Raw genomic sequence first — 5,207 nt, 5'->3', positions numbered from 1 at the left:
TATCGCAGCGTGGTGTTATAGAGGGGGGATGTATCTGATCAATGTTAGGCTCTCTGCTGCGGTGAGACCACCAGTGCACACGGACTAGTCATTAGACGATGCTGCATGTGATCAGCGGTGGGTGACAGCGCGCTAGAACGCCCCTTTAAGAATATATTGTCTTAATTCAGAAAACAATTGCAACTAAAATCAGAAAGAAAACTTTGGAAATAAATGTGATCTGTGTACAGCAACAAAACAGCAAAAATCTAAAGGCATCAGCAACCCGCGGCGCTCCAGATTCCCGTCAGCAGCTGTCCAGGCACATTGGGAGTTGTGGGCTGGAGCGTGAGAAGGATGAGAATCCTGGCTCCAACTGTTGGCAGGACCTGTCTGACCCACCACTAGAGGGAGCCCACGGCCTAGTTTGTTTTTACAGCTCCAATTGTGTTTTAACACTAGCTGTATACATCTACATGCTATGAGCTCCCCCTAGTGGCGGCTGGATATAAATCATCTAAAAGGGTGAGAGCTCCCCCTAGTGGTGGCTGTATATTAATCTACAATGTAGTGGTGGCTGTATATAAATCAGCATCTGCATGGGGAGAGCTCCTCTAGTGGTGGCTCTATATAAATCTATGTTCTGCGAGCGCCCTCTAGTGGCAGCTGTATATAAATCAGCATCTAAAAGGGTGAGAGCGCCCCTAGTGGTGGCTGTATATAAATCTGTGCATCAAGCTCCCCCTAGTGGCGGCTGTATATAAATCTACATTTGAGCTCCCCCTAGTGGCAGCTGTAAATAAATCTACGTCCTACACGCGCCCCCTAGTGGCAGCTGCATATAGATCAGCATCTACATGGAGGGAGCTCCCCTAGTGGCAGGTGTATATAAATCTACGTGCTGTGAGCTCCCCCTAGGGGCGGCTGTATATAGATCAGTATCTACATGCACCAAGCTCCCCCTAGTGGCAGATGTATATAAACCAGCATCTACATGGAGGGAGCGCCCCCTAGTGGCAGATGTATATAAACCAGCATCTACATGGAGGGAGCGCCCCCTAGTGGCAGCTGTATCTGTGATGCGAGCAGCATACGGCCCAATTTAAACTTGCATTAACAAAGAATTATATATAAAAAAAAAAAAAAACACAGGAAGTGTGATGCATAAAAAAAAAAAAAAAAGTGTCACCAAACAGTATGGAACCCTCCACACACAATATGATGACCCTACCGTGCGCGCCCCCCACCCCCCCAAAAAAAAATAATAATGTAGAACCCCATTACATTATGACTACAACTGAATTCCCCACACAGCCCCCCATACAGTATAATTGCCACAAAGTTCTCCCTCTAGAAGACCACGGCCCTGCATTGCCTTCCTTACAGTCTAATGGCCCCACTTTTTTTTTTTATTATATAAAAACACCACACCTCTGCCTGTTTCCCCTCTGTGCCGGTCTCTTCAGATCTTCTGCACTTTTCTGTATAGTGGGCGCATTGTAACGACATCAACGCGCTCTCTGCTCCGAGACGTCAGAGGCAGAATGATGTGAGAGGCAGCGTCACCATCATCATTGCATTCAACCATCAGGATCTTTGACGCCAATATAGTTTAAAGGTCGATGCAAGGAGGGCGATCCGCACAGTATCGCAGGCCAAATACTTACTCACCCTTGGCTCAGAGTTTGACATATGTGGCGGCTGTATATAAAGCACCATCTACATGCAGCGAGTGAGCTCCCTCTATTGGCGGCTGTATATGAAGCACCACCTACATGCAGCGAGTGAGCTCCCTCTAGTGGCGGCTGTATATGAAGCACCATCTACATGCAGCGAGTGAGCTCCCTCTAGTGGCGGCTGTATATAAAGCACCATCTACATACAGCGAGTGAGCTCCCTCTAGTGGCGGCTGTATATCAAGCACCATATACATGCAGCGAGTGAGCTCCCTCTAGTGGCGGCTGTAAATAAAGGACCATCTACATGCAGCGAGTGAGCTCCCTCTAGTGGCGGCTGTATATCAAGCACCATCTACATGCAGCGAGTGAGCTCCCTCTAGTGGCAGCTGTATATGAAGCACCACCTACATGCAGCGAGTGAGCTCCCTCTAGTGGCGGCTGTAAATAAAGGACCATCTACATGCAGCGAGTGAGCTCCCTCTAGTGGCGGCTGTATATCAAGCACCATCTACATGCAGCGAGTGAGCTCCCTCTAGTGGCAGCTGTATATGAAGCACCACCTACATGCAGCGAGTGAGCTCCCTCTAGTGGCGGCTGTAAATAAAGGACCATCTACATGCAGCGAGTGAGCTCCCTCTAGTGGCAGCTGTATATAAAGCACCATCTACATGCAGCGAGTGAGCTCCCTCTAGTGGCGGCTGTATATAAAGCACCATCTACATGCAGCGAGTGAGCTCCCTCTAGTGGCAGCTGTATATGAAGCACCACCTACATGCAGAAAGTGAGCTCCCTCTAGTGGCAGCTGTATATAAAGCACCATCTACATGCAGAAAGTGAGCTCCCTCTAGTGGTGGCTGTATATGAAGCACCATCTACATGCAGCGAGTGAGATCCCTCTAGTGGCGGCTGTAAATAAAGGACCATCTACATGCAGCGAGTGAGCTCCCTCTAGTGGCGGCTGTAAATAAAGGACCATCTACATGCAGAAAGTGCGCTCCCTCTAGTGGCGGCTGTATATCAAGCACCATCTACATGCAGAAAGTGAGCTCCCTCTAGTGGCAGCTGTATATGAAGCACCATCTACATGCAGCGAGTGAGCTCCCTCTAGTGGCGGCTGTAAATAAAGGACCATCTACATGCAGCGAGTGAGCTCCCTCTAGTGGCGGCTGTAAATAAAGGACCATCTACATGCAGAAAGTGAGCTCCCTCTAGTGGCGGCTGTATATGAAGCACCATCTACATGCAGCGAGTGAGCTCCCTCTAGTGGCAGCTGTATATGAAGCACCACCTACATGCAGAAAGTGAGCTCCCTCTAGTGGCGGCTGTAAATAAAGGACCATCTACATGCAGCGAGTGAGCTCCCTCTAGTGGCGGCTGTATATCAAGCACCATCTACATGCAGCGAGTGAGCTCCCTCTAGTGGCAGCTGTATATGAAGCACCACCTACATGCAGCGAGTGAGCTCCCTCTAGTGGCGGCTGTAAATAAAGGACCATCTACATGCAGCGAGTGAGCTCCCTCTAGTGGCAGCTGTATATAAAGCACCATCTACATGCAGCGAGTGAGCTCCCTCTAGTGGCGGCTGTATATAAAGCACCATCTACATGCAGCGAGTGAGCTCCCTCTAGTGGCAGCTGTATATGAAGCACCACCTACATGCAGAAAGTGAGCTCCCTCTAGTGGCAGCTGTATATAAAGCACCATCTACATGCAGAAAGTGAGCTCCCTCTAGTGGTGGCTGTATATGAAGCACCATCTACATGCAGCGAGTGAGATCCCTCTAGTGGCGGCTGTAAATAAAGGACCATCTACATGCAGCGAGTGAGCTCCCTCTAGTGGCGGCTGTAAATAAAGGACCATCTACATGCAGAAAGTGCGCTCCCTCTAGTGGCGGCTGTATATCAAGCACCATCTACATGCAGAAAGTGAGCTCCCTCTAGTGGCAGCTGTATATGAAGCACCATCTACATGCAGCGAGTGAGCTCCCTCTAGTGGCGGCTGTAAATAAAGGACCATCTACATGCAGCGAGTGAGCTCCCTCTAGTGGCGGCTGTAAATAAAGGACCATCTACATGCAGAAAGTGAGCTCCCTCTAGTGGCGGCTGTATATGAAGCACCATCTACATGCAGCGAGTGAGCTCCCTCTAGTGGCAGCTGTATATGAAGCACCACCTACATGCAGAAAGTGAGCTCCCTCTAGTGGCGGCTGTAAATAAAGGACCATCTACATGCAGCGAGTGAGCTCCCTCTAGTGGCGGCTGTATATCAAGCACCATCTACATGCAGCGAGTGAGCTCCCTCTAGTGGCAGCTGTATATGAAGCACCACCTACATGCAGCGAGTGAGCTCCCTCTAGTGGCGGCTGTAAATAAAGGACCATCTACATGCAGCGAGTGAGCTCCCTCTAGTGGCAGCTGTATATAAAGCACCATCTACATGCAGCGAGTGAGCTCCCTCTAGTGGCAGCTGTATATAAAGCACCATCTACATGCAGCGAGTGAGCTCCCTCTAGTGGCGGCTGTATATCAAGCACCATCTACATGCAGCGAGTGAGCTCCCTCTAGTGGCAGCTGTATATGAAGCACCATCTACATGCAGCGAGTGAGCTCCCTCTAGTGGCGGCTGTATATGAAGCACCACCTACATGCAGCGAGTGAGCTCCCTCTAGTGGCGGCTGTATATAAAGCACCATCTACATGCAGCGAGTGAGCTCCCTCTAGTGGCAGCTGTATATGAAGCACCACCTACATGCAGAAAGTGAGCTCCCTCTAGTGGCAGCTGTATATAAAGCACCATCTACATGCAGAAAGTGAGCTCCCTCTAGTGGTGGCTGTATATGAAGCACCATCTACATGCAGCGAGTGAGATCCCTCTAGTGGCGGCTGTAAATAAAGGACCATCTACATGCAGCGAGTGAGCTCCCTCTAGTGGCGGCTGTAAATAAAGGACCATCTACATGCAGAAAGTGCGCTCCCTCTAGTGGCGGCTGTATATCAAGCACCATCTACATGCAGAAAGTGAGCTCCCTCTAGTGGCAGCTGTATATGAAGCACCATCTACATGCAGCGAGTGAGCTCCCTCTAGTGGCGGCTGTAAATAAAGGACCATCTACATGCAGCGAGTGAGCTCCCTCTAGTGGCGGCTGTAAATAAAGGACCATCTACATGCAGAAAGTGAGCTCCCTCTAGTGGCGGCTGTATATGAAGCACCATCTACATGCAGCGAGTGAGCTCCCTCTAGTGGCAGCTGTATATGAAGCACCACCTACATGCAGAAAGTGAGCTCCCTCTAGTGGCGGCTGTATATGAAGCACCATCTACATGCAGCGAGTCAGCTCCCTCTAGTGGCGGCTGTATATCAAGCACCATCTACATGCAGAAAGTGAGCTCCCTCTAGTGGCAGCTGTATATGAAGCACCACCTACATGCAGCGAGTGAGCTCCCTCTAGTGGCAGCTGTATATGAAGCACCATCTACATGCAGCGAGTGAGCTCCCTCTAGTGGCGGCTGTATATAAAGCACCATCTACATGCAGTGAGTGAGCTCCCTC

This window comes from Ranitomeya variabilis, chromosome 7, assembly GCF_051348905.1.
Source record: "Ranitomeya variabilis isolate aRanVar5 chromosome 7, aRanVar5.hap1, whole genome shotgun sequence".
Taxonomy (NCBI): Eukaryota; Metazoa; Chordata; class Amphibia; order Anura; family Dendrobatidae; genus Ranitomeya; species Ranitomeya variabilis.
This window is presented reverse-complemented; position numbering follows the sequence as displayed.